The sequence below is a fragment of the Lepisosteus oculatus genome, unplaced genomic scaffold (genome assembly GCF_040954835.1).
Source record: "Lepisosteus oculatus isolate fLepOcu1 unplaced genomic scaffold, fLepOcu1.hap2 HAP2_SCAFFOLD_807, whole genome shotgun sequence".
NCBI classification, from domain to species: Eukaryota; Metazoa; Chordata; class Actinopteri; order Semionotiformes; family Lepisosteidae; genus Lepisosteus; species Lepisosteus oculatus.
In genome coordinates, this window is record NW_027168370.1 from 1 (window position 1) to 24,707 (window position 24,707).

A 24,707-nucleotide genomic window follows, 5' to 3' on the forward strand; every position below is an offset into this window, starting at 1 on the left:
CGCCGCTGCGCGCCAGCCGGACGCCCGCGCGCCCGCCCAAGGCCGGCGTCGGGCATCGCTTCTCGGCCTTTTGGCTAAGATCAAGTGTAGTATCTGTTCTTATCAGTTTAATATCTGATACGTCCCCCATCGGGGGACCACATATTAAACGGATTTTTGGAACAGGGAGCTGGATCAGGAGCTTGCTCCGTCCTCTCCACGCATCGGCCCGGTATTGCAGCGCCTCCGGGAGCGGTGCACCACCTTCTCTCAGCGGTGAAAAGACAGACGTAGCTAGCAAGCAAGCAAGCAAGCAAGCAAGCGAGGTGGACTGGAGCTCCTTCTTCTCGGGTCTCGTCTCTCGTCCATCTGTGTGTCTCTCTCTCCCCCTCCCCCTCCCCGTCTCCGTTCCCGTGCTCCCTCTGTGCACTTTCCCGCGTCTCGACTCTCTGGGCAAGCAGGCCGGCCCCCTTTTCGGCTCCCGTGCGTTTTCCCTCCAAAAAACTTAGTTTTTTCAGCCTTTTCCCAGGGAGGCAGGCGTGGCTTTTGTGTGTGTGTGTGTGTGTGTGTGTGTATGTGTGTGTGTGTGTGTGTGTCCCCGTCCTCGCAGGCGGGCCCCTTTCGACAGCCGGGCGGTTTCCCTCCAAAAAACTTAGTATATACACCTTTTCTTCCTTTTTTTCCGGCAGGCGGGCAGGCGCGCGCGTCTGTGTGTGTGTGTGTCCCCGTCCCTCCCGAGAGAGCGCTGCCCCTTGCCTCTGCCCGCAGGTGCCGACGGTCCGCTTTCGCTTGCAGCTCGCTCGGCACAGCTGCTGCTGGTGGGAGGGGCCTAAGCTAAGGAGGCCGGCCGGCTGGCGCCCCCCTGCGGCTGCGGTCGTTGTCGGGCCGTTGACAGGAGATCCAAGAGCAGGGCCCCCGCCCGGGACTGGCGGGCAGGCAGGCGAGCAAGCAGGCAGGCAAGAGAGGGGGAGAGCGGAGTCCGGGCGGCCGGCAGCCGCGTGCGGACCGGGCTCCCGAGGCGTCGGCCTGCGCCGCTGCGCGCCAGCCGGACGCCCGCGCGCCCGCCCAAGGCCGGCGTCGGGCATCGCTTCTCGGCCTTTTGGCTAAGATCAAGTGTAGTATCTGTTCTTATCAGTTTAATATCTGATACGTCCCCCATCGGGGGACCACATATTAAACGGATTTTTGGAACAGGGAGCTGGATCAGGAGCTTGCTCCGTCCTCTCCACGCATCGGCCCGGTATTGCAGCGCCTCCGGGAGCGGTGCACCACCTTCTCTCAGCGGTGAAAAGACAGACGTAGCTAGCAAGCAAGCAAGCAAGCAAGCAAGCGAGGTGGACTGGAGCTCCTTCTTCTCGGGTCTCGTCTCTCGTCCATCTGTGTGTCTCTCTCTCCCCCTCCCCCTCCCCGTCTCCGTTCCCGTGCTCCCTCTGTGCACTTTCCCGCGTCTCGACTCTCTGGGCAAGCAGGCCGGCCCCCTTTTCGGCTCCCGTGCGTTTTCCCTCCAAAAAACTTAGTTTTTTCAGCCTTTTCCCAGGGAGGCAGGCGTGGCTTTTGTGTGTGTGTGTGTGTGTGTATGTGTGTGTGTGTGTGTGTGTGTGTGTGTCCCCGTCCTCGCAGGCGGGCCCCTTTCGACAGCCGGGCGGTTTCCCTCCAAAAAACTTAGTATATACACCTTTTCTTCCTTTTTTTCCGGCAGGCGGGCAGGCGCGCGCGTCTGTGTGTGTGTGTGTCCCCGTCCCTCCCGAGAGAGCGCTGCCCCTTGCCTCTGCCCGCAGGTGCCGACGGTCCGCTTTCGCTTGCAGCTCGCTCGGCACAGCTGCTGCTGGTGGGAGGGGCCTAAGCTAAGGAGGCCGGCCGGCTGGCGCCCCCCTGCGGCTGCGGTCGTTGTCGGGCCGTTGACAGGAGATCCAAGAGCAGGGCCCCCGCCCGGGACTGGCGGGCAGGCAGGCGAGCAAGCAGGCAGGCAAGAGAGGGGGAGAGCGGAGTCCGGGCGGCCGGCAGCCGCGTGCGGACCGGGCTCCCGAGGCGTCGGCCTGCGCCGCTGCGCGCCAGCCGGACGCCCGCGCGCCCGCCCAAGGCCGGCGTCGGGCATCGCTTCTCGGCCTTTTGGCTAAGATCAAGTGTAGTATCTGTTCTTATCAGTTTAATATCTGATACGTCCCCCATCGGGGGACCACATATTAAACGGATTTTTGGAACAGGGAGCTGGATCAGGAGCTTGCTCCGTCCTCTCCACGCATCGGCCCGGTATTGCAGCGCCTCCGGGAGCGGTGCACCACCTTCTCTCAGCGGTGAAAAGACAGACGTAGCTAGCAAGCAAGCAAGCAAGCAAGCAAGCGAGGTGGACTGGAGCTCCTTCTTCTCGGGTCTCGTCTCTCGTCCATCTGTGTGTCTCTCTCTCCCCCTCCCCCTCCCCGTCTCCGTTCCCGTGCTCCCTCTGTGCACTTTCCCGCGTCTCGACTCTCTGGGCAAGCAGGCCGGCCCCCTTTTCGGCTCCCGTGCGTTTTCCCTCCAAAAAACTTAGTTTTTTCAGCCTTTTCCCAGGGAGGCAGGCGTGGCTTTTGTGTGTGTGTGTGTGTGTGTGTATGTGTGTGTGTGTGTGTGTGTGTGTCCCCGTCCTCGCAGGCGGGCCCCTTTCGACAGCCGGGCGGTTTCCCTCCAAAAAACTTAGTATATACACCTTTTCTTCCTTTTTTTCCGGCAGGCGGGCAGGCGCGCGCGTCTGTGTGTGTGTGTGTCCCCGTCCCTCCCGAGAGAGCGCTGCCCCTTGCCTCTGCCCGCAGGTGCCGACGGTCCGCTTTCGCTTGCAGCTCGCTCGGCACAGCTGCTGCTGGTGGGAGGGGCCTAAGCTAAGGAGGCCGGCCGGCTGGCGCCCCCCTGCGGCTGCGGTCGTTGTCGGGCCGTTGACAGGAGATCCAAGAGCAGGGCCCCCGCCCGGGACTGGCGGGCAGGCAGGCGAGCAAGCAGGCAGGCAAGAGAGGGGGAGAGCGGAGTCCGGGCGGCCGGCAGCCGCGTGCGGACCGGGCTCCCGAGGCGTCGGCCTGCGCCGCTGCGCGCCAGCCGGACGCCCGCGCGCCCGCCCAAGGCCGGCGTCGGGCATCGCTTCTCGGCCTTTTGGCTAAGATCAAGTGTAGTATCTGTTCTTATCAGTTTAATATCTGATACGTCCCCCATCGGGGGACCACATATTAAACGGATTTTTGGAACAGGGAGCTGGATCAGGAGCTTGCTCCGTCCTCTCCACGCATCGGCCCGGTATTGCAGCGCCTCCGGGAGCGGTGCACCACCTTCTCTCAGCGGTGAAAAGACAGACGTAGCTAGCAAGCAAGCAAGCAAGCAAGCAAGCGAGGTGGACTGGAGCTCCTTCTTCTCGGGTCTCGTCTCTCGTCCATCTGTGTGTCTCTCTCTCCCCCTCCCCCTCCCCGTCTCCGTTCCCGTGCTCCCTCTGTGCACTTTCCCGCGTCTCGACTCTCTGGGCAAGCAGGCCGGCCCCCTTTTCGGCTCCCGTGCGTTTTCCCTCCAAAAAACTTAGTTTTTTCAGCCTTTTCCCAGGGAGGCAGGCGTGGCTTTTGTGTGTGTGTGTGTGTGTGTGTGTATGTGTGTGTGTGTGTGTGTGTGTCCCCGTCCTCGCAGGCGGGCCCCTTTCGACAGCCGGGCGGTTTCCCTCCAAAAAACTTAGTATATACACCTTTTCTTCCTTTTTTTCCGGCAGGCGGGCAGGCGCGCGCGTCTGTGTGTGTGTGTGTCCCCGTCCCTCCCGAGAGAGCGCTGCCCCTTGCCTCTGCCCGCAGGTGCCGACGGTCCGCTTTCGCTTGCAGCTCGCTCGGCACAGCTGCTGCTGGTGGGAGGGGCCTAAGCTAAGGAGGCCGGCCGGCTGGCGCCCCCCTGCGGCTGCGGTCGTTGTCGGGCCGTTGACAGGAGATCCAAGAGCAGGGCCCCCGCCCGGGACTGGCGGGCAGGCAGGCGAGCAAGCAGGCAGGCAAGAGAGGGGGAGAGCGGAGTCCGGGCGGCCGGCAGCCGCGTGCGGACCGGGCTCCCGAGGCGTCGGCCTGCGCCGCTGCGCGCCAGCCGGACGCCCGCGCGCCCGCCCAAGGCCGGCGTCGGGCATCGCTTCTCGGCCTTTTGGCTAAGATCAAGTGTAGTATCTGTTCTTATCAGTTTAATATCTGATACGTCCCCCATCGGGGGACCACATATTAAACGGATTTTTGGAACAGGGAGCTGGATCAGGAGCTTGCTCCGTCCTCTCCACGCATCGGCCCGGTATTGCAGCGCCTCCGGGAGCGGTGCACCACCTTCTCTCAGCGGTGAAAAGACAGACGTAGCTAGCAAGCAAGCAAGCAAGCAAGCAAGCGAGGTGGACTGGAGCTCCTTCTTCTCGGGTCTCGTCTCTCGTCCATCTGTGTGTCTCTCTCTCCCCCTCCCCCTCCCCGTCTCCGTTCCCGTGCTCCCTCTGTGCACTTTCCCGCGTCTCGACTCTCTGGGCAAGCAGGCCGGCCCCCTTTTCGGCTCCCGTGCGTTTTCCCTCCAAAAAACTTAGTTTTTTCAGCCTTTTCCCAGGGAGGCAGGCGTGGCTTTTGTGTGTGTGTGTGTGTGTGTGTGTATGTGTGTGTGTGTGTGTGTGTGTGTCCCCGTCCTCGCAGGCGGGCCCCTTTCGACAGCCGGGCGGTTTCCCTCCAAAAAACTTAGTATATACACCTTTTCTTCCTTTTTTTCCGGCAGGCGGGCAGGCGCGCGCGTCTGTGTGTGTGTGTGTCCCCGTCCCTCCCGAGAGAGCGCTGCCCCTTGCCTCTGCCCGCAGGTGCCGACGGTCCGCTTTCGCTTGCAGCTCGCTCGGCACAGCTGCTGCTGGTGGGAGGGGCCTAAGCTAAGGAGGCCGGCCGGCTGGCGCCCCCCTGCGGCTGCGGTCGTTGTCGGGCCGTTGACAGGAGATCCAAGAGCAGGGCCCCCGCCCGGGACTGGCGGGCAGGCAGGCGAGCAAGCAGGCAGGCAAGAGAGGGGGAGAGCGGAGTCCGGGCGGCCGGCAGCCGCGTGCGGACCGGGCTCCCGAGGCGTCGGCCTGCGCCGCTGCGCGCCAGCCGGACGCCCGCGCGCCCGCCCAAGGCCGGCGTCGGGCATCGCTTCTCGGCCTTTTGGCTAAGATCAAGTGTAGTATCTGTTCTTATCAGTTTAATATCTGATACGTCCCCCATCGGGGGACCACATATTAAACGGATTTTTGGAACAGGGAGCTGGATCAGGAGCTTGCTCCGTCCTCTCCACGCATCGGCCCGGTATTGCAGCGCCTCCGGGAGCGGTGCACCACCTTCTCTCAGCGGTGAAAAGACAGACGTAGCTAGCAAGCAAGCAAGCAAGCAAGCAAGCGAGGTGGACTGGAGCTCCTTCTTCTCGGGTCTCGTCTCTCGTCCATCTGTGTGTCTCTCTCTCCCCCTCCCCCTCCCCGTCTCCGTTCCCGTGCTCCCTCTGTGCACTTTCCCGCGTCTCGACTCTCTGGGCAAGCAGGCCGGCCCCCTTTTCGGCTCCCGTGCGTTTTCCCTCCAAAAAACTTAGTTTTTTCAGCCTTTTCCCAGGGAGGCAGGCGTGGCTTTTGTGTGTGTGTGTGTGTGTGTGTGTATGTGTGTGTGTGTGTGTGTGTGTCCCCGTCCTCGCAGGCGGGCCCCTTTCGACAGCCGGGCGGTTTCCCTCCAAAAAACTTAGTATATACACCTTTTCTTCCTTTTTTTCCGGCAGGCGGGCAGGCGCGCGCGTCTGTGTGTGTGTGTGTCCCCGTCCCTCCCGAGAGAGCGCTGCCCCTTGCCTCTGCCCGCAGGTGCCGACGGTCCGCTTTCGCTTGCAGCTCGCTCGGCACAGCTGCTGCTGGTGGGAGGGGCCTAAGCTAAGGAGGCCGGCCGGCTGGCGCCCCCCTGCGGCTGCGGTCGTTGTCGGGCCGTTGACAGGAGATCCAAGAGCAGGGCCCCCGCCCGGGACTGGCGGGCAGGCAGGCGAGCAAGCAGGCAGGCAAGAGAGGGGGAGAGCGGAGTCCGGGCGGCCGGCAGCCGCGTGCGGACCGGGCTCCCGAGGCGTCGGCCTGCGCCGCTGCGCGCCAGCCGGACGCCCGCGCGCCCGCCCAAGGCCGGCGTCGGGCATCGCTTCTCGGCCTTTTGGCTAAGATCAAGTGTAGTATCTGTTCTTATCAGTTTAATATCTGATACGTCCCCCATCGGGGGACCACATATTAAACGGATTTTTGGAACAGGGAGCTGGATCAGGAGCTTGCTCCGTCCTCTCCACGCATCGGCCCGGTATTGCAGCGCCTCCGGGAGCGGTGCACCACCTTCTCTCAGCGGTGAAAAGACAGACGTAGCTAGCAAGCAAGCAAGCAAGCAAGCAAGCGAGGTGGACTGGAGCTCCTTCTTCTCGGGTCTCGTCTCTCGTCCATCTGTGTGTCTCTCTCTCCCCCTCCCCCTCCCCGTCTCCGTTCCCGTGCTCCCTCTGTGCACTTTCCCGCGTCTCGACTCTCTGGGCAAGCAGGCCGGCCCCCTTTTCGGCTCCCGTGCGTTTTCCCTCCAAAAAACTTAGTTTTTTCAGCCTTTTCCCAGGGAGGCAGGCGTGGCTTTTGTGTGTGTGTGTGTGTGTGTGTGTATGTGTGTGTGTGTGTGTGTGTGTCCCCGTCCTCGCAGGCGGGCCCCTTTCGACAGCCGGGCGGTTTCCCTCCAAAAAACTTAGTATATACACCTTTTCTTCCTTTTTTTCCGGCAGGCGGGCAGGCGCGCGCGTCTGTGTGTGTGTGTGTCCCCGTCCCTCCCGAGAGAGCGCTGCCCCTTGCCTCTGCCCGCAGGTGCCGACGGTCCGCTTTCGCTTGCAGCTCGCTCGGCACAGCTGCTGCTGGTGGGAGGGGCCTAAGCTAAGGAGGCCGGCCGGCTGGCGCCCCCCTGCGGCTGCGGTCGTTGTCGGGCCGTTGACAGGAGATCCAAGAGCAGGGCCCCCGCCCGGGACTGGCGGGCAGGCAGGCGAGCAAGCAGGCAGGCAAGAGAGGGGGAGAGCGGAGTCCGGGCGGCCGGCAGCCGCGTGCGGACCGGGCTCCCGAGGCGTCGGCCTGCGCCGCTGCGCGCCAGCCGGACGCCCGCGCGCCCGCCCAAGGCCGGCGTCGGGCATCGCTTCTCGGCCTTTTGGCTAAGATCAAGTGTAGTATCTGTTCTTATCAGTTTAATATCTGATACGTCCCCCATCGGGGGACCACATATTAAACGGATTTTTGGAACAGGGAGCTGGATCAGGAGCTTGCTCCGTCCTCTCCACGCATCGGCCCGGTATTGCAGCGCCTCCGGGAGCGGTGCACCACCTTCTCTCAGCGGTGAAAAGACAGACGTAGCTAGCAAGCAAGCAAGCAAGCAAGCAAGCGAGGTGGACTGGAGCTCCTTCTTCTCGGGTCTCGTCTCTCGTCCATCTGTGTGTCTCTCTCTCCCCCTCCCCCTCCCCGTCTCCGTTCCCGTGCTCCCTCTGTGCACTTTCCCGCGTCTCGACTCTCTGGGCAAGCAGGCCGGCCCCCTTTTCGGCTCCCGTGCGTTTTCCCTCCAAAAAACTTAGTTTTTTCAGCCTTTTCCCAGGGAGGCAGGCGTGGCTTTTGTGTGTGTGTGTGTGTGTGTATGTGTGTGTGTGTGTGTGTGTGTGTGTCCCCGTCCTCGCAGGCGGGCCCCTTTCGACAGCCGGGCGGTTTCCCTCCAAAAAACTTAGTATATACACCTTTTCTTCCTTTTTTTCCGGCAGGCGGGCAGGCGCGCGCGTCTGTGTGTGTGTGTGTCCCCGTCCCTCCCGAGAGAGCGCTGCCCCTTGCCTCTGCCCGCAGGTGCCGACGGTCCGCTTTCGCTTGCAGCTCGCTCGGCACAGCTGCTGCTGGTGGGAGGGGCCTAAGCTAAGGAGGCCGGCCGGCTGGCGCCCCCCTGCGGCTGCGGTCGTTGTCGGGCCGTTGACAGGAGATCCAAGAGCAGGGCCCCCGCCCGGGACTGGCGGGCAGGCAGGCGAGCAAGCAGGCAGGCAAGAGAGGGGGAGAGCGGAGTCCGGGCGGCCGGCAGCCGCGTGCGGACCGGGCTCCCGAGGCGTCGGCCTGCGCCGCTGCGCGCCAGCCGGACGCCCGCGCGCCCGCCCAAGGCCGGCGTCGGGCATCGCTTCTCGGCCTTTTGGCTAAGATCAAGTGTAGTATCTGTTCTTATCAGTTTAATATCTGATACGTCCCCCATCGGGGGACCACATATTAAACGGATTTTTGGAACAGGGAGCTGGATCAGGAGCTTGCTCCGTCCTCTCCACGCATCGGCCCGGTATTGCAGCGCCTCCGGGAGCGGTGCACCACCTTCTCTCAGCGGTGAAAAGACAGACGTAGCTAGCAAGCAAGCAAGCAAGCAAGCAAGCGAGGTGGACTGGAGCTCCTTCTTCTCGGGTCTCGTCTCTCGTCCATCTGTGTGTCTCTCTCTCCCCCTCCCCCTCCCCGTCTCCGTTCCCGTGCTCCCTCTGTGCACTTTCCCGCGTCTCGACTCTCTGGGCAAGCAGGCCGGCCCCCTTTTCGGCTCCCGTGCGTTTTCCCTCCAAAAAACTTAGTTTTTTCAGCCTTTTCCCAGGGAGGCAGGCGTGGCTTTTGTGTGTGTGTGTGTGTGTGTGTGTGTATGTGTGTGTGTGTGTGTGTGTGTCCCCGTCCTCGCAGGCGGGCCCCTTTCGACAGCCGGGCGGTTTCCCTCCAAAAAACTTAGTATATACACCTTTTCTTCCTTTTTTTCCGGCAGGCGGGCAGGCGCGCGCGTCTGTGTGTGTGTGTGTCCCCGTCCCTCCCGAGAGAGCGCTGCCCCTTGCCTCTGCCCGCAGGTGCCGACGGTCCGCTTTCGCTTGCAGCTCGCTCGGCACAGCTGCTGCTGGTGGGAGGGGCCTAAGCTAAGGAGGCCGGCCGGCTGGCGCCCCCCTGCGGCTGCGGTCGTTGTCGGGCCGTTGACAGGAGATCCAAGAGCAGGGCCCCCGCCCGGGACTGGCGGGCAGGCAGGCGAGCAAGCAGGCAGGCAAGAGAGGGGGAGAGCGGAGTCCGGGCGGCCGGCAGCCGCGTGCGGACCGGGCTCCCGAGGCGTCGGCCTGCGCCGCTGCGCGCCAGCCGGACGCCCGCGCGCCCGCCCAAGGCCGGCGTCGGGCATCGCTTCTCGGCCTTTTGGCTAAGATCAAGTGTAGTATCTGTTCTTATCAGTTTAATATCTGATACGTCCCCCATCGGGGGACCACATATTAAACGGATTTTTGGAACAGGGAGCTGGATCAGGAGCTTGCTCCGTCCTCTCCACGCATCGGCCCGGTATTGCAGCGCCTCCGGGAGCGGTGCACCACCTTCTCTCAGCGGTGAAAAGACAGACGTAGCTAGCAAGCAAGCAAGCAAGCAAGCAAGCGAGGTGGACTGGAGCTCCTTCTTCTCGGGTCTCGTCTCTCGTCCATCTGTGTGTCTCTCTCTCCCCCTCCCCCTCCCCGTCTCCGTTCCCGTGCTCCCTCTGTGCACTTTCCCGCGTCTCGACTCTCTGGGCAAGCAGGCCGGCCCCCTTTTCGGCTCCCGTGCGTTTTCCCTCCAAAAAACTTAGTTTTTTCAGCCTTTTCCCAGGGAGGCAGGCGTGGCTTTTGTGTGTGTGTGTGTGTGTGTGTGTGTATGTGTGTGTGTGTGTGTGTGTCCCCGTCCTCGCAGGCGGGCCCCTTTCGACAGCCGGGCGGTTTCCCTCCAAAAAACTTAGTATATACACCTTTTCTTCCTTTTTTTCCGGCAGGCGGGCAGGCGCGCGCGTCTGTGTGTGTGTGTGTCCCCGTCCCTCCCGAGAGAGCGCTGCCCCTTGCCTCTGCCCGCAGGTGCCGACGGTCCGCTTTCGCTTGCAGCTCGCTCGGCACAGCTGCTGCTGGTGGGAGGGGCCTAAGCTAAGGAGGCCGGCCGGCTGGCGCCCCCCTGCGGCTGCGGTCGTTGTCGGGCCGTTGACAGGAGATCCAAGAGCAGGGCCCCCGCCCGGGACTGGCGGGCAGGCAGGCGAGCAAGCAGGCAGGCAAGAGAGGGGGAGAGCGGCGGGCGGCCGGCAGCCGCGTGCGGACCGGGCTCCCGAGGCGTCGGCCTGCGCCGCTGCGCGCCAGCCGGACGCCCGCGCGCCCGCCCAAGGCCGGCGTCGGGCATCGCTTCTCGGCCTTTTGGCTAAGATCAAGTGTAGTATCTGTTCTTATCAGTTTAATATCTGATACGTCCCCCATCGGGGGACCACATATTAAACGGATTTTTGGAACAGGGAGCTGGATCAGGAGCTTGCTCCGTCCTCTCCACGCATCGGCCCGGTATTGCAGCGCCTCCGGGAGCGGTGCACCACCTTCTCTCAGCGGTGAAAAGACAGACGTAGCTAGCAAGCAAGCAAGCAAGCAAGCAAGCGAGGTGGACTGGAGCTCCTTCTTCTCGGGTCTCGTCTCTCGTCCATCTGTGTGTCTCTCTCTCCCCCTCCCCCTCCCCGTCTCCGTTCCCGTGCTCCCTCTGTGCACTTTCCCGCGTCTCGACTCTCTGGGCAAGCAGGCCGGCCCCCTTTTCGGCTCCCGTGCGTTTTCCCTCCAAAAAACTTAGTTTTTTCAGCCTTTTCCCAGGGAGGCAGGCGTGGCTTTTGTGTGTGTGTGTGTGTGTGTGTATGTGTGTGTGTGTGTGTGTGTGTGTGTCCCCGTCCTCGCAGGCGGGCCCCTTTCGACAGCCGGGCGGTTTCCCTCCAAAAAACTTAGTATATACACCTTTTCTTCCTTTTTTTCCGGCAGGCGGGCAGGCGCGCGCGTCTGTGTGTGTGTGTGTCCCCGTCCCTCCCGAGAGAGCGCTGCCCCTTGCCTCTGCCCGCAGGTGCCGACGGTCCGCTTTCGCTTGCAGCTCGCTCGGCACAGCTGCTGCTGGTGGGAGGGGCCTAAGCTAAGGAGGCCGGCCGGCTGGCGCCCCCCTGCGGCTGCGGTCGTTGTCGGGCCGTTGACAGGAGATCCAAGAGCAGGGCCCCCGCCCGGGACTGGCGGGCAGGCAGGCGAGCAAGCAGGCAGGCAAGAGAGGGGGAGAGCGGAGTCCGGGCGGCCGGCAGCCGCGTGCGGACCGGGCTCCCGAGGCGTCGGCCTGCGCCGCTGCGCGCCAGCCGGACGCCCGCGCGCCCGCCCAAGGCCGGCGTCGGGCATCGCTTCTCGGCCTTTTGGCTAAGATCAAGTGTAGTATCTGTTCTTATCAGTTTAATATCTGATACGTCCCCCATCGGGGGACCACATATTAAACGGATTTTTGGAACAGGGAGCTGGATCAGGAGCTTGCTCCGTCCTCTCCACGCATCGGCCCGGTATTGCAGCGCCTCCGGGAGCGGTGCACCACCTTCTCTCAGCGGTGAAAAGACAGACGTAGCTAGCAAGCAAGCAAGCAAGCAAGCAAGCGAGGTGGACTGGAGCTCCTTCTTCTCGGGTCTCGTCTCTCGTCCATCTGTGTGTCTCTCTCTCCCCCTCCCCCTCCCCGTCTCCGTTCCCGTGCTCCCTCTGTGCACTTTCCCGCGTCTCGACTCTCTGGGCAAGCAGGCCGGCCCCCTTTTCGGCTCCCGTGCGTTTTCCCTCCAAAAAACTTAGTTTTTTCAGCCTTTTCCCAGGGAGGCAGGCGTGGCTTTTGTGTGTGTGTGTGTGTGTGTGTGTATGTGTGTGTGTGTGTGTGTGTGTGTCCCCGTCCTCGCAGGCGGGCCCCTTTCGACAGCCGGGCGGTTTCCCTCCAAAAAACTTAGTATATACACCTTTTCTTCCTTTTTTTCCGGCAGGCGGGCAGGCGCGCGCGTCTGTGTGTGTGTGTGTCCCCGTCCCTCCCGAGAGAGCGCTGCCCCTTGCCTCTGCCCGCAGGTGCCGACGGTCCGCTTTCGCTTGCAGCTCGCTCGGCACAGCTGCTGCTGGTGGGAGGGGCCTAAGCTAAGGAGGCCGGCCGGCTGGCGCCCCCCTGCGGCTGCGGTCGTTGTCGGGCCGTTGACAGGAGATCCAAGAGCAGGGCCCCCGCCCGGGACTGGCGGGCAGGCAGGCGAGCAAGCAGGCAGGCAAGAGAGGGGGAGAGCGGAGTCCGGGCGGCCGGCAGCCGCGTGCGGACCGGGCTCCCGAGGCGTCGGCCTGCGCCGCTGCGCGCCAGCCGGACGCCCGCGCGCCCGCCCAAGGCCGGCGTCGGGCATCGCTTCTCGGCCTTTTGGCTAAGATCAAGTGTAGTATCTGTTCTTATCAGTTTAATATCTGATACGTCCCCCATCGGGGGACCACATATTAAACGGATTTTTGGAACAGGGAGCTGGATCAGGAGCTTGCTCCGTCCTCTCCACGCATCGGCCCGGTATTGCAGCGCCTCCGGGAGCGGTGCACCACCTTCTCTCAGCGGTGAAAAGACAGACGTAGCTAGCAAGCAAGCAAGCAAGCAAGCAAGCGAGGTGGACTGGAGCTCCTTCTTCTCGGGTCTCGTCTCTCGTCCATCTGTGTGTCTCTCTCTCCCCCTCCCCCTCCCCGTCTCCGTTCCCGTGCTCCCTCTGTGCACTTTCCCGCGTCTCGACTCTCTGGGCAAGCAGGCCGGCCCCCTTTTCGGCTCCCGTGCGTTTTCCCTCCAAAAAACTTAGTTTTTTCAGCCTTTTCCCAGGGAGGCAGGCGTGGCTTTTGTGTGTGTGTGTGTGTGTATGTGTGTGTGTGTGTGTGTGTGTGTGTCCCCGTCCTCGCAGGCGGGCCCCTTTCGACAGCCGGGCGGTTTCCCTCCAAAAAACTTAGTATATACACCTTTTCTTCCTTTTTTTCCGGCAGGCGGGCAGGCGCGCGCGTCTGTGTGTGTGTGTGTCCCCGTCCCTCCCGAGAGAGCGCTGCCCCTTGCCTCTGCCCGCAGGTGCCGACGGTCCGCTTTCGCTTGCAGCTCGCTCGGCACAGCTGCTGCTGGTGGGAGGGGCCTAAGCTAAGGAGGCCGGCCGGCTGGCGCCCCCCTGCGGCTGCGGTCGTTGTCGGGCCGTTGACAGGAGATCCAAGAGCAGGGCCCCCGCCCGGGACTGGCGGGCAGGCAGGCGAGCAAGCAGGCAGGCAAGAGAGGGGGAGAGCGGAGTCCGGGCGGCCGGCAGCCGCGTGCGGACCGGGCTCCCGAGGCGTCGGCCTGCGCCGCTGCGCGCCAGCCGGACGCCCGCGCGCCCGCCCAAGGCCGGCGTCGGGCATCGCTTCTCGGCCTTTTGGCTAAGATCAAGTGTAGTATCTGTTCTTATCAGTTTAATATCTGATACGTCCCCCATCGGGGGACCACATATTAAACGGATTTTTGGAACAGGGAGCTGGATCAGGAGCTTGCTCCGTCCTCTCCACGCATCGGCCCGGTATTGCAGCGCCTCCGGGAGCGGTGCACCACCTTCTCTCAGCGGTGAAAAGACAGACGTAGCTAGCAAGCAAGCAAGCAAGCAAGCAAGCGAGGTGGACTGGAGCTCCTTCTTCTCGGGTCTCGTCTCTCGTCCATCTGTGTGTCTCTCTCTCCCCCTCCCCCTCCCCGTCTCCGTTCCCGTGCTCCCTCTGTGCACTTTCCCGCGTCTCGACTCTCTGGGCAAGCAGGCCGGCCCCCTTTTCGGCTCCCGTGCGTTTTCCCTCCAAAAAACTTAGTTTTTTCAGCCTTTTCCCAGGGAGGCAGGCGTGGCTTTTGTGTGTGTGTGTGTGTGTGTGTATGTGTGTGTGTGTGTGTGTGTGTGTCCCCGTCCTCGCAGGCGGGCCCCTTTCGACAGCCGGGCGGTTTCCCTCCAAAAAACTTAGTATATACACCTTTTCTTCCTTTTTTTCCGGCAGGCGGGCAGGCGCGCGCGTCTGTGTGTGTGTGTGTCCCCGTCCCTCCCGAGAGAGCGCTGCCCCTTGCCTCTGCCCGCAGGTGCCGACGGTCCGCTTTCGCTTGCAGCTCGCTCGGCACAGCTGCTGCTGGTGGGAGGGGCCTAAGCTAAGGAGGCCGGCCGGCTGGCGCCCCCCTGCGGCTGCGGTCGTTGTCGGGCCGTTGACAGGAGATCCAAGAGCAGGGCCCCCGCCCGGGACTGGCGGGCAGGCAGGCGAGCAAGCAGGCAGGCAAGAGAGGGGGAGAGCGGAGTCCGGGCGGCCGGCAGCCGCGTGCGGACCGGGCTCCCGAGGCGTCGGCCTGCGCCGCTGCGCGCCAGCCGGACGCCCGCGCGCCCGCCCAAGGCCGGCGTCGGGCATCGCTTCTCGGCCTTTTGGCTAAGATCAAGTGTAGTATCTGTTCTTATCAGTTTAATATCTGATACGTCCCCCATCGGGGGACCACATATTAAACGGATTTTTGGAACAGGGAGCTGGATCAGGAGCTTGCTCCGTCCTCTCCACGCATCGGCCCGGTATTGCAGCGCCTCCGGGAGCGGTGCACCACCTTCTCTCAGCGGTGAAAAGACAGACGTAGCTAGCAAGCAAGCAAGCAAGCAAGCAAGCGAGGTGGACTGGAGCTCCTTCTTCTCGGGTCTCGTCTCTCGTCCATCTGTGTGTCTCTCTCTCCCCCTCCCCCTCCCCGTCTCCGTTCCCGTGCTCCCTCTGTGCACTTTCCCGCGTCTCGACTCTCTGGGCAAGCAGGCCGGCCCCCTTTTCGGCTCCCGTGCGTTTTCCCTCCAAAAAACTTAGTTTTTTCAGCCTTTTCCCAGGGAGGCAGGCGTGGCTTTTGTGTGTGTGTGTGTGTGTGTGTGTGTATGTGTGTGTGTGTGTGTGTGTGTCCCCGTCCTCGCAGGCGGGCCCCTTTCGACAGCCGGGCGGTTTCCCTCCAAAAAACTTAGTATATACACCTTTTCTTCCTTTTTTTCCGGCAGGCGGGCAGGCGCGCGCGTCTGTGTGTGTGTGTGTCCCCGTCCCTCCCGAGAGAGCGCTGCCCCTTGCCTCTGCCCGCAGGTGCCGACGGTCCGCTTTCGCTTGCAGCTCGCTCGGCACAGCTGCTGCTGGTGGGAGGGGCCTAAGCTAAGGAGGCCGGCCGGCTGGCGCCCCCCTGCGGCTGCGGTCGTTGTCGGGCCGTTGACAGGAGATCCAAGAGCAGGGCCCCCGCCCGGGACTGGCGGGCAGGCAGGCGAGCAAGCAGGCAGGCAAGAGAGGGGGAGAGCGGAGTCCGGGCGGCCGGCAGCCGCGTGCGGACCGGGCTCCCGAGGCGTCGGCCTGCGCCGCTGCGCGCCAGCCGGACGCCCGCGCGCCCGCCCAAGGCCGGCGTCGGGCATCGCTTCTCGGCCTTTTGGCTAAGATCAAGTGTAGTATCTGTTCTTATCAGTTTAATATCTGATACGTCCCCCATCGGGGGACCACATATTAAACGGATTTTTGGAACAGGGAGCTGGATCAGGAGCTTGCTCCGTCCTCTCCACGCATCGGCCCGGTATTGCAGCGCCTCCGGGAGCGGTGCACCACCTTCTCTCAGCGGTGAAAAGACAGACGTAGCTAGCAAGCAAGCAAGCAAGCAAGCAAGCGAGGTGGACTGGAGCTCCTTCTTCTCGGGTCTCGTCTCTCGTCCATCTGTGTGTCTCTCTCTCCCCCTCCCCCTCCCCGTCTCCGTTCCCGTGCTCCCTCTGTGCACTTTCCCGCGTCTCGACTCTCTGGGCAAGCAGGCCGGCCCCCTTTTCGGCTCCCGTGCGTTTTCCCTCCAAAAAACTTAGTTTTTTCAGCCTTTTCCCAGGGAGGCAGGCGTGGCTTTTGTGTGTGTGTGTGTGTGTGTGTGTATGTGTGTGTGTGTGTGTGTGTGTCCCCGTCCTCGCAGGCGGGCCCCTTTCGACAGCCGGGCGGTTTCCCTCCAAAAAACTTAGTATATACACCTTTTCTTCCTTTTTTTCCGGCAGGCGGGCAGGCGCGCGCGTCTGTGTGTGTGTGTGTCCCCGTCCCTCCCGAGAGAGCGCTGCCCCTTGCCTCTGCCCGCAGGTGCCGACGGTCCGCTTTCGCTTGCAGCTCGCTCGGCACAGCTGCTGCTGGTGGGAGGGGCCTAAGCTAAGGAGGCCGGCCGGCTGGCGCCCCCCTGCGGCTGCGGTCGTTGTCGGGCCGTTGACAGGAGATCCAAGAGCAGGGCCCCCGCCCGGGACTGGCGGGCAGGCAGGCGAGCAAGCAGGCAGGCAAGAGAGGGGGAGAGCGGAGTCCGGGCGGCCGGCAGCCGCGTGCGGACCGGGCTCCCGAGGCGTCGGCCTGCGCCGCTGCGCGCCAGCCGGACGCCCGCGCGCCCGCCCAAGGCCGGCGTCGGGCATCGCTTCTCGGCCTTTTGGCTAAGATCAAGTGTAGTATCTGTTCTTATCAGTTTAATATCTGATACGTCCCCCATCGGGGGACCACATATTAAACGGATTTTTGGAACAGGGAGCTGGATCAGGAGCTTGCTCCGTCCTCTCCACGCATCGGCCCGGTATTGCAGCGCCTCCGGGAGCGGTGCACCACCTTCTCTCAGCGGTGAAAAGACAGACGTAGCTAGCAAGCAAGCAAGCAAGCAAGCAAGCGAGGTGGACTGGAGCTCCTTCTTCTCGGGTCTCGTCTCTCGTCCATCTGTGTGTCTCTCTCTCCCCCTCCCCCTCCCCGTCTCCGTTCCCGTGCTCCCTCTGTGCACTTTCCCGCGTCTCGACTCTCTGGGCAAGCAGGCCGGCCCCCTTTTCGGCTCCCGTGCGTTTTCCCTCCAAAAAACTTAGTTTTTTCAGCCTTTTCCCAGGGAGGCAGGCGTGGCTTTTGTGTGTGTGTGTGTGTGTGTGTGTGTATGTGTGTGTGTGTGTGTGTCCCCGTCCTCGCAGGCGGGCCCCTTTCGACAGCCGGGCGGTTTCCCTCCAAAAAACTTAGTATATACACCTTTTCTTCCTTTTTTTCCGGCAGGCGGGCAGGCGCGCGCGTCTGTGTGTGTGTGTGTCCCCGTCCCTCCCGAGAGAGCGCTGCCCCTTGCCTCTGCCCGCAGGTGCCGACGGTCCGCTTTCGCTTGCAGCTCGCTCGGCACAGCTGCTGCTGGTGGGAGGGGCCTAAGCTAAGGAGGCCGGCCGGCTGGCGCCCCCCTGCGGCTGCGGTCGTTGTCGGGCCGTTGACAGGAGATCCAAGAGCAGGGCCCCCGCCCGGGACTGGCGGGCAGGCAGGCGAGCAAGCAGGCAGGCAAGAGAGGGGGAGAGCGGAGTCCGGGCGGCCGGCAGCCGCGTGCGGACCGGGCTCCCGAGGCGTCGGCCTGCGCCGCTGCGCGCCAGCCGGACGCCCGCGCGCCCGCCCAAGGCCGGCGTCGGGCATCGCTTCTCGGCCTTTTGGCTAAGATCAAGTGTAGTATCTGTTCTTATCAGTTTAATATCTGATACGTCCCCCATCGGGGGACCACATATTAAACGGATTTTTGGAACAGGGAGCTGGATCAGGAGCTTGCTCCGTCCTCTCCACGCATCGGCCCGGTATTGCAGCGCCTCCGGGAGCGGTGCACCACCTTCTCTCAGCGGTGAAAAGACAGACGTAGCTAGCAAGCAAGCAAGCAAGCAAGCAAGCGAGGTGGACTGGAGCTCCTTCTTCTCGGGTCTCGTCTCTCGTCCATCTGTGTGTCTCTCTCTCCCCCTCCCCCTCCCCGTCTCCGTTCCCGTGCTCCCTCTGTGCACTTTCCCGCGTCTCGACTCTCTGGGCAAGCAGGCCGGCCCCCTTTTCGGCTCCCGTGCGTTTTCCCTCCAAAAAACTTAGTTTTTTCAGCCTTTTCCCAGGGAGGCAGGCGTGGCTTTTGTGTGTGTGTGTGTGTGTATGTGTGTGTGTGTGTGTGTGTGTGTGTCCCCGTCCTCGCAGGCGGGCCCCTTTCGACAGCCGGGCGGTTTCCCTCCAAAAAACTTAGTATATACACCTTTTCTTCCTTTTTTTCCGGCAGGCGGGCAGGCGCGCGCGTCTGTGTGTGTGTGTGTCCCCGTCCCTCCCGAGAGAGCGCTGCCCCTTGCCTCTGCCCGCAGGTGCCGACGGTCCGCTTTCGCTTGCAGCTCGCTCGGCACAGCTGCTGCTGGTGGGAGGGGCCTAAGCTAAGGAGGCCGGCCGGCTGGCGCCCCCCTGCGGCTGCGGTCGTTGTCGGGCCGTTGACAGGAGATCCAAGAGCAGGGCCCCCGCCCGGGACTGGCGGGCAGGCAGGCGAGCAAGCAGGCAGGCAAGAGAGGGGGAGAGCGGAGTCCGGGCGGCCGGCAGCCGCGTGCGGACCGGGCTCCCGAGGCGTCGGCCTGCGCCGCTGCGCGCCAGCCGGACGCCCGCGCGCCCGCCCAAGGCCGGCGTCGGGCATCGCTTCTCGGCCTTTTGGCTAAGATCAAGTGTAGTATCTGTTCTTATCAGTTTAATATCTGATACGTCCCCCATCGGGGGACCACATATTAAACGGATTTTTGGAACAGGGAGCTGGATCAGGAGCTTGCTCCGTCCTCTCCACGCATCGGCCCGGTATTGCAGCGCCTCCGGGAGCGGTGCACCACCTTCTCTCAGCGGTGAAAAGACAGACGTAGCTAGCAAGCAAGCAAGCAAGCAAGCAAGCGAGGTGGACTGGAGCTCCTTCTTCTCGGGTCTCGTCTCTCGTCCATCTGTGTGTCTCTCTCTCCCCCTCCCCCTCCCCGTCTCCGTTCCCGTGCTCCCTCTGTGCACTTTCCCGCGTCTCGACTCTCTGGGCAAGCAGGCCGGCCCCCTTTTCGGCTCCCGTGCGTTTTCCCTCCAAAAAACTTAGTTTTTTCAGCCTTTTCCCAGGGAGGCAGGCGTGGCTTTTGTGTGTGTGTGTGTGTGTGTGTGTATGTGTGTGTGTGTGTGTGTGTGTCCCCGTCCTCGCAGGCGGGCCCCTTTCGACAGCCGGGCGGTTTCCCTCCAAAAAACTTAGTATATACACCTTTTCTTCCTTTTTTTCCGGCAGGCGGGCAGGCGCGCGCGTCTGTGTGTGTGTGTGTCCCCGTCCCTCCCGAGAGAGCGCTGCCCCTTGCCTCTGCCCGCAGGTGCCGACGGTCCGCTTTCGCTTGCAGCTCGCTCGGCACAGCTGCTGCTGGTGGGAGGGGCCTAAGCTAAGGAGGCCGGCCGGCTGGCGCCCCCCTGCGGCTGCGGTCGTTGTCGGGCCGTTGACAGGAGATCCAAGAGCAGGGCCCCCGCCCGGGACTGGCGGGCAGGCAGGCGAGCAAGCAGGCAGGCAAGAGAGGGGGAGAGCGGAGTCCGGGCGGCCGGCAGCCGCGTGCGGACCGGGCTCCCGAGGCGTCGGCCTGCGCCGCTGCGCGCCAGCCGGACGCCCGCGCGCCCGCCCAAGGCCGGCGTCGGGCATCGCTTCTCGGCCTTTTGGCTAAGATCAAGTGTAGTATCTGTTCTTATCAGTTTAATATCTGATACGTCCCCCATCGGGGGACCACATATTAAACGGATTTTTGGAACAGGGAGCTGGATCAGGAGCTTGCTCCGTCCTCTCCACGCATCGGCCCGGTATTGCAGCGCCTCCGGGAGCGGTGCACCACCTTCTCTCAGCGGTGAAAAGACAGACGTAGCTAGCAAGCAAGCAAGCAAGCAAGCAAGCGAGGTGGACTGGAGCTCCTTCTTCTCGGGTCTCGTCTCTCGTCCATCTGTGTGTCTCTCTCTCCCCCTCCCCCTCCCCGTCTCCGTTCCCGTGCTCCCTCTGTGCACTTTCCCGCGTCTCGACTCTCTGGGCAAGCAGGCCGGCCCCCTTTTCGGCTCCCGTGCGTTTTCCCTCCAAAAAACTTAGTTTTTTCAGCCTTTTCCCAGGGAGGCAGGCGTGGCTTTGTGTGTGTGTGTGTGTGTGTGTGTGTATGTGTGTGTGTGTGTGTGTGTGTCCCCGTCCTCGCAGGCGGGCCCCTTTCGACAGCCGGGCGGTTTCCCTCCAAAAAACTTAGTATATACACCTTTTCTTCCTTTTTTTCCGGCAGGCGGGCAGGCGCGCGCGTCTGTGTGTGTGTGTGTCCCCGTCCCTCCCGAGAGAGCGCTGCCCCTTGCCTCTGCCCGCAGGTGCCGACGGTCCGCTTTCGCTTGCAGCTCGCTCGGCACAGCTGCTGCTGGTGGGAGGGGCCTAAGCTAAGGAGGCCGGCCGGCTGGCGCCCCCCTGCGGCTGCGGTCGTTGTCGGGCCGTTGACAGGAGATCCAAGAGCAGGGCCCCCGCCCGGGACTGGCGGGCAGGCAGGCGAGCAAGCAGGCAGGCAAGAGAGGGGGAGAGCGGAGTCCGGGCGGCCGGCAGCCGCGTGCGGACCGGGCTCCCGAGGCGTCGGCCTGCGCCGCTGCGCGCCAGCCGGACGCCCGCGCGCCCGCCCAAGGCCGGCGTCGGGCATCGCTTCTCGGCCTTTTGGCTAAGATCAAGTGTAGTATCTGTTCTTATCAGTTTAATATCTGATACGTCCCCCATCGGGGGACCACATATTAAACGGATTTTTGGAACAGGGAGCTGGATCAGGAGCTTGCTCCGTCCTCTCCACGCATCGGCCCGGTATTGCAGCGCCTCCGGGAGCGGTGCACCACCTTCTCTCAGCGGTGAAAAGACAGACGTAGCTAGCAAGCAAGCAAGCAAGCAAGCAAGCGAGGTGGACTGGAGCTCCTTCTTCTCGGGTCTCGTCTCTCGTCCATCTGTGTGTCTCTCTCTCCCCCTCCCCCTCCCCGTCTCCGTTCCCGTGCTCCCTCTGTGCACTTTCCCGCGTCTCGACTCTCTGGGCAAGCAGGCCGGCCCCCTTTTCGGCTCCCGTGCGTTTTCCCTCCAAAAAACTTAGTTTTTTCAGCCTTTTCCCAGGGAGGCAGGCGTGGCTTTTGTGTGTGTGTGTGTGTGTGTGTGTATGTGTGTGTGTGTGTGTGTCCCCGTCCTCGCAGGCGGGCCCCTTTCGACAGCCGGGCGGTTTCCCTCCAAAAAACTTAGTATATACACCTTTTCTTCCTTTTTTTCCGGCAGGCGGGCAGGCGCGCGCGTCTGTGTGTGTGTGTGTCCCCGTCCCTCCCGAGAGAGCGCTGCCCCTTGCCTCTGCCCGCAGGTGCCGACGGTCCGCTTTCGCTTGCAGCTCGCTCGGCACAGCTGCTGCTGGTGGGAGGGGCCTAAGCTAAGGAGGCCGGCCGGCTGGCGCCCCCCTGCGGCTGCGGTCGTTGTCGGGCCGTTGACAGGAGATCCAAGAGCAGGGCCCCCGCCCGGGACTGGCGGGCAGGCAGGCGAGCAAGCAGGCAGGCAAGAGAGGGGGAGAGCGGAGTCCGGGCGGCCGGCAGCCGCGTGCGGACCGGGCTCCCGAGGCGTCGGCCTGCGCCGCTGCGCGCCAGCCGGACGCCCGCGCGCCCGCCCAAGGCCGGCGTCGGGCATCGCTTCTCGGCCTTTTGGCTAAGATCAAGTGTAGTATCTGTTCTTATCAGTTTAATATCTGATACGTCCCCCATCGGGGGACCACATATTAAACGGATTTTTGGAACAGGGAGCTGGATCAGGAGCTTGCTCCGTCCTCTCCACGCATCGGCCCGGTATTGCAGCGCCTCCGGGAGCGGTGCACCACCTTCTCTCAGCGGTGAAAAGACAGACGTAGCTAGCAAGCAAGCAAGCAAGCAAGCAAGCGAGGTGGACTGGAGCTCCTTCTTCTCGGGTCTCGTCTCTCGTCCATCTGTGTGTCTCTCTCTCCCCCTCCCCCTCCCCGTCTCCGTTCCCGTGCTCCCTCTGTGCACTTTCCCGCGTCTCGACTCTCTGGGCAAGCAGGCCGGCCCCCTTTTCGGCTCCCGTGCGTTTTCCCTCCAAAAAACTTAGTTTTTTCAGCCTTTTCCCAGGGAGGCAGGCGTGGCTTTTGTGTGTGTGTGTGTGTGTGTGTATGTGTGTGTGTGTGTGTGTGTGTGTCCCCGTCCTCGCAGGCGGGCCCCTTTCGACAGCCGGGCGGTTTCCCTCCAAAAAACTTAGTATATACACCTTTTCTTCCTTTTTTTCCGGCAGGCGGGCAGGCGCGCGCGTCTGTGTGTGTGTGTGTCCCCGTCCCTCCCGAGAGAGCGCTGCCCCTTGCCTCTGCCCGCAGGTGCCGACGGTCCGCTTTCGCTTGCAGCTCGCTCGGCACAGCTGCTGCTGGTGGGAGGGGCCTAAGCTAAGGAGGCCGGCCGGCTGGCGCCCCCCTGCGGCTGCGGTCGTTGTCGGGCCGTTGACAGGAGATCCAAGAGCAGGGCCCCCGCCCGGGACTGGCGGGCAGGCAGGCGAGCAAGCAGGCAGGCAAGAGAGGGGGAGAGCGGAGTCCGGGCGGCCGGCAGCCGCGTGCGGACCGGGCTCCCGAGGCGTCGGCCTGCGCCGCTGCGCGCCAGCCGGACGCCCGCGCGCCCGCCCAAGGCCGGCGTCGGGCATCGCTTCTCGGCCTTTTGGCTAAGATCAAGTGTAGTATCTGTTCTTATCAGTTTAATATCTGATACGTCCCCCATCGGGGGACCACATATTAAACGGATTTTTGGAACAGGGAGCTGGATCAGGAGCTTGCTCCGTCCTCTCCACGCATCGGCCCGGTATTGCAGCGCCTCCGGGAGCGGTGCACCACCTTCTCTCAGCGGTGAAAAGACAGACGTAGCTAGCAAGCAAGCAAGCAAGCAAGCAAGCGAGGTGGACTGGAGCTCCTTCTTCTCGGGTCTCGTCTCTCGTCCATCTGTGTGTCTCTCTCTCCCCCTCCCCCTCCCCGTCTCCGTTCCCGTGCTCCCTCTGTGCACTTTCCCGCGTCTCGACTCTCTGGGCAAGCAGGCCGGCCCCCTTTTCGGCTCCCGTGCGTTTTCCCTCCAAAAAACTTAGTTTTTTCAGCCTTTTCCCAGGGAGGCAGGCGTGGCTTTTGTGTGTGTGTGTGTGTGTGTGTGTATGTGTGTGTGTGTGTGTGTGTGTCCCCGTCCTCGCAGGCGGGCCCCTTTCGACAGCCGGGCGGTTTCCCTCCAAAAAACTTAGTATATACACCTTTTCTTCCTTTTTTTCCGGCAGGCGGGCAGGCGCGCGCGTCTGTGTGTGTGTGTGTCCCCGTCCCTCCCGAGAGAGCGCTGCCCCTTGCCTCTGCCCGCAGGTGCCGACGGTCCGCTTTCGCTTGCAGCTCGCTCGGCACAGCTGCTGCTGGTGGGAGGGGCCTAAGCTAAGGAGGCCGGCCGGCTGGCGCCCCCCTGCGGCTGCGGTCGTTGTCGGGCCGTTGACAGGAGATCCAAGAGCAGGGCCCCCGCCCGGGACTGGCGGGCAGGCAGGCGAGCAAGCAGGCAGGCAAGAGAGGGGGAGAGCGGAGTCCGGGCGGCCGGCAGCCGCGTGCGGACCGGGCTCCCGAGGCGTCGGCCTGCGCCGCTGCGCGCCAGCCGGACGCCCGCGCGCCCGCCCAAGGCCGGCGTCGGGCATCGCTTCTCGGCCTTTTGGCTAAGATCAAGTGTAGTATCTGTTCTTATCAGTTTAATATCTGATACGTCCCCCATCGGGGGACCACATATTAAACGGATTTTTGGAACAGGGAGCTGGATCAGGAGCTTGCTCCGTCCTCTCCACGCATCGGCCCGGTATTGCAGCGCCTCCGGGAGCGGTGCACCACCTTCTCTCAGCGGTGAAAAGACAGACGTAGCTAGCAAGCAAGCAAGCAAGCAAGCAAGCGAGGTGGACTGGAGCTCCTTCTTCTCGGGTCTCGTCTCTCGTCCATCTGTGTGTCTCTCTCTCCCCCTCCCCCTCCCCGTCTCCGTTCCCGTGCTCCCTCTGTGCACTTTCCCGCGTCTCGACTCTCTGGGCAAGCAGGCCGGCCCCCTTTTCGGCTCCCGTGCGTTTTCCCTCCAAAAAACTTAGTTTTTTCAGCCTTTTCCCAGGGAGGCAGGCGTGGCTTTTGTGTGTGTGTGTGTGTGTGTGTGTATGTGTGTGTGTGTGTGTGTGTGTCCCCGTCCTCGCAGGCGGGCCCCTTTCGACAGCCGGGCGGTTTCCCTCCAAAAAACTTAGTATATACACCTTTTCTTCCTTTTTTTCCGGCAGGCGGGCAGGCGCGCGCGTCTGTGTGTGTGTGTGTCCCCGTCCCTCCCGAGAGAGCGCTGCCCCTTGCCTCTGCCCGCAGGTGCCGACGGTCCGCTTTCGCTTGCAGCTCGCTCGGCACAGCTGCTGCTGGTGGGAGGGGCCTAAGCTAAGGAGGCCGGCCGGCTGGCGCCCCCCTGCGGCTGCGGTCGTTGTCGGGCCGTTGACAGGAGATCCAAGAGCAGGGCCCCCGCCCGGGACTGGCGGGCAGGCAGGCGAGCAAGCAGGCAGGCAAGAGAGGGGGAGAGCGGAGTCCGGGCGGCCGGCAGCCGCGTGCGGACCGGGCTCCCGAGGCGTCGGCCTGCGCCGCTGCGCGCCAGCCGGACGCCCGCGCGCCCGCCCAAGGCCGGCGTCGGGCATCGCTTCTCGGCCTTTTGGCTAAGATCAAGTGTAGTATCTGTTCTTATCAGTTTAATATCTGATACGTCCCCCATCGGGGGACCACATATTAAACGGATTTTTGGAACAGGGAGCTGGATCAGGAGCTTGCTCCGTCCTCTCCACGCATCGGCCCGGTATTGCAGCGCCTCCGGGAGCGGTGCACCACCTTCTCTCAGCGGTGAAAAGACAGACGTAGCTAGCAAGCAAGCAAGCAAGCAAGCAAGCGAGGTGGACTGGAGCTCCTTCTTCTCGGGTCTCGTCTCTCGTCCATCTGTGTGTCTCTCTCTCCCCCTCCCCCTCCCCGTCTCCGTTCCCGTGCTCCCTCTGTGCACTTTCCCGCGTCTCGACTCTCTGGGCAAGCAGGCCGGCCCCCTTTTCGGCTCCCGTGCGTTTTCCCTCCAAAAAACTTAGTTTTTTCAGCCTTTTCCCAGGGAGGCAG

The 24,707-nt window shown here is 63.3% G+C and overlaps 25 non-coding genes across 25 annotated transcripts; all 25 read left to right on the forward strand.

Annotated features, from left to right (window-relative positions):
* Positions 1 to 54: 54 nt before the first annotated feature.
* Positions 55 to 245, forward strand: LOC138235480 (U2 spliceosomal RNA). The gene has a single exon (XR_011188170.1). It is a non-coding gene; the product is annotated as a U2 spliceosomal RNA (small nuclear RNA).
* Positions 246 to 1,062: 817 nt separating this feature from the next.
* Positions 1,063 to 1,253, forward strand: LOC138235492 (U2 spliceosomal RNA). The gene has a single exon (XR_011188182.1). It is a non-coding gene; the product is annotated as a U2 spliceosomal RNA (small nuclear RNA).
* An 819-nt stretch (positions 1,254 to 2,072) lies between these two features.
* Positions 2,073 to 2,263, forward strand: LOC138235503 (U2 spliceosomal RNA). Its single transcript, XR_011188193.1, has one exon. It is a non-coding gene; the product is annotated as a U2 spliceosomal RNA (small nuclear RNA).
* An 817-nt stretch (positions 2,264 to 3,080) lies between these two features.
* LOC138235515 (U2 spliceosomal RNA) lies at positions 3,081 to 3,271 on the forward strand. The gene has a single exon (XR_011188204.1). It is a non-coding gene; the product is annotated as a U2 spliceosomal RNA (small nuclear RNA).
* An 817-nt stretch (positions 3,272 to 4,088) lies between these two features.
* Positions 4,089 to 4,279, forward strand: LOC138235517 (U2 spliceosomal RNA). Its single transcript, XR_011188207.1, has one exon. It is a non-coding gene; the product is annotated as a U2 spliceosomal RNA (small nuclear RNA).
* Positions 4,280 to 5,098: 819 nt separating this feature from the next.
* On the forward strand, positions 5,099 to 5,289 carry LOC138235481 (U2 spliceosomal RNA). Its single transcript, XR_011188171.1, has one exon. It is a non-coding gene; the product is annotated as a U2 spliceosomal RNA (small nuclear RNA).
* Positions 5,290 to 6,106: 817 nt separating this feature from the next.
* LOC138235482 (U2 spliceosomal RNA) lies at positions 6,107 to 6,297 on the forward strand. The gene has a single exon (XR_011188172.1). It is a non-coding gene; the product is annotated as a U2 spliceosomal RNA (small nuclear RNA).
* An 817-nt stretch (positions 6,298 to 7,114) lies between these two features.
* LOC138235483 (U2 spliceosomal RNA) lies at positions 7,115 to 7,305 on the forward strand. Its single transcript, XR_011188173.1, has one exon. It is a non-coding gene; the product is annotated as a U2 spliceosomal RNA (small nuclear RNA).
* An 817-nt stretch (positions 7,306 to 8,122) lies between these two features.
* Positions 8,123 to 8,313, forward strand: LOC138235484 (U2 spliceosomal RNA). The gene has a single exon (XR_011188174.1). It is a non-coding gene; the product is annotated as a U2 spliceosomal RNA (small nuclear RNA).
* Positions 8,314 to 9,132: 819 nt separating this feature from the next.
* On the forward strand, positions 9,133 to 9,323 carry LOC138235486 (U2 spliceosomal RNA). The gene has a single exon (XR_011188175.1). It is a non-coding gene; the product is annotated as a U2 spliceosomal RNA (small nuclear RNA).
* An 813-nt stretch (positions 9,324 to 10,136) lies between these two features.
* Positions 10,137 to 10,327, forward strand: LOC138235487 (U2 spliceosomal RNA). The gene has a single exon (XR_011188176.1). It is a non-coding gene; the product is annotated as a U2 spliceosomal RNA (small nuclear RNA).
* Positions 10,328 to 11,146: 819 nt separating this feature from the next.
* LOC138235488 (U2 spliceosomal RNA) lies at positions 11,147 to 11,337 on the forward strand. Its single transcript, XR_011188177.1, has one exon. It is a non-coding gene; the product is annotated as a U2 spliceosomal RNA (small nuclear RNA).
* An 819-nt stretch (positions 11,338 to 12,156) lies between these two features.
* LOC138235489 (U2 spliceosomal RNA) lies at positions 12,157 to 12,347 on the forward strand. Its single transcript, XR_011188178.1, has one exon. It is a non-coding gene; the product is annotated as a U2 spliceosomal RNA (small nuclear RNA).
* Positions 12,348 to 13,162: 815 nt separating this feature from the next.
* On the forward strand, positions 13,163 to 13,353 carry LOC138235490 (U2 spliceosomal RNA). The gene has a single exon (XR_011188180.1). It is a non-coding gene; the product is annotated as a U2 spliceosomal RNA (small nuclear RNA).
* An 817-nt stretch (positions 13,354 to 14,170) lies between these two features.
* LOC138235491 (U2 spliceosomal RNA) lies at positions 14,171 to 14,361 on the forward strand. Its single transcript, XR_011188181.1, has one exon. It is a non-coding gene; the product is annotated as a U2 spliceosomal RNA (small nuclear RNA).
* Positions 14,362 to 15,180: 819 nt separating this feature from the next.
* On the forward strand, positions 15,181 to 15,371 carry LOC138235493 (U2 spliceosomal RNA). The gene has a single exon (XR_011188183.1). It is a non-coding gene; the product is annotated as a U2 spliceosomal RNA (small nuclear RNA).
* Positions 15,372 to 16,188: 817 nt separating this feature from the next.
* LOC138235494 (U2 spliceosomal RNA) lies at positions 16,189 to 16,379 on the forward strand. The gene has a single exon (XR_011188184.1). It is a non-coding gene; the product is annotated as a U2 spliceosomal RNA (small nuclear RNA).
* Positions 16,380 to 17,194: 815 nt separating this feature from the next.
* On the forward strand, positions 17,195 to 17,385 carry LOC138235495 (U2 spliceosomal RNA). Its single transcript, XR_011188185.1, has one exon. It is a non-coding gene; the product is annotated as a U2 spliceosomal RNA (small nuclear RNA).
* Positions 17,386 to 18,200: 815 nt separating this feature from the next.
* On the forward strand, positions 18,201 to 18,391 carry LOC138235496 (U2 spliceosomal RNA). Its single transcript, XR_011188186.1, has one exon. It is a non-coding gene; the product is annotated as a U2 spliceosomal RNA (small nuclear RNA).
* Positions 18,392 to 19,208: 817 nt separating this feature from the next.
* On the forward strand, positions 19,209 to 19,399 carry LOC138235497 (U2 spliceosomal RNA). The gene has a single exon (XR_011188187.1). It is a non-coding gene; the product is annotated as a U2 spliceosomal RNA (small nuclear RNA).
* Positions 19,400 to 20,217: 818 nt separating this feature from the next.
* On the forward strand, positions 20,218 to 20,408 carry LOC138235498 (U2 spliceosomal RNA). The gene has a single exon (XR_011188188.1). It is a non-coding gene; the product is annotated as a U2 spliceosomal RNA (small nuclear RNA).
* Positions 20,409 to 21,221: 813 nt separating this feature from the next.
* On the forward strand, positions 21,222 to 21,412 carry LOC138235499 (U2 spliceosomal RNA). Its single transcript, XR_011188189.1, has one exon. It is a non-coding gene; the product is annotated as a U2 spliceosomal RNA (small nuclear RNA).
* An 817-nt stretch (positions 21,413 to 22,229) lies between these two features.
* LOC138235500 (U2 spliceosomal RNA) lies at positions 22,230 to 22,420 on the forward strand. Its single transcript, XR_011188190.1, has one exon. It is a non-coding gene; the product is annotated as a U2 spliceosomal RNA (small nuclear RNA).
* An 817-nt stretch (positions 22,421 to 23,237) lies between these two features.
* On the forward strand, positions 23,238 to 23,428 carry LOC138235501 (U2 spliceosomal RNA). The gene has a single exon (XR_011188191.1). It is a non-coding gene; the product is annotated as a U2 spliceosomal RNA (small nuclear RNA).
* An 817-nt stretch (positions 23,429 to 24,245) lies between these two features.
* LOC138235502 (U2 spliceosomal RNA) lies at positions 24,246 to 24,436 on the forward strand. The gene has a single exon (XR_011188192.1). It is a non-coding gene; the product is annotated as a U2 spliceosomal RNA (small nuclear RNA).
* Positions 24,437 to 24,707: the final 271 nt, after the last annotated feature.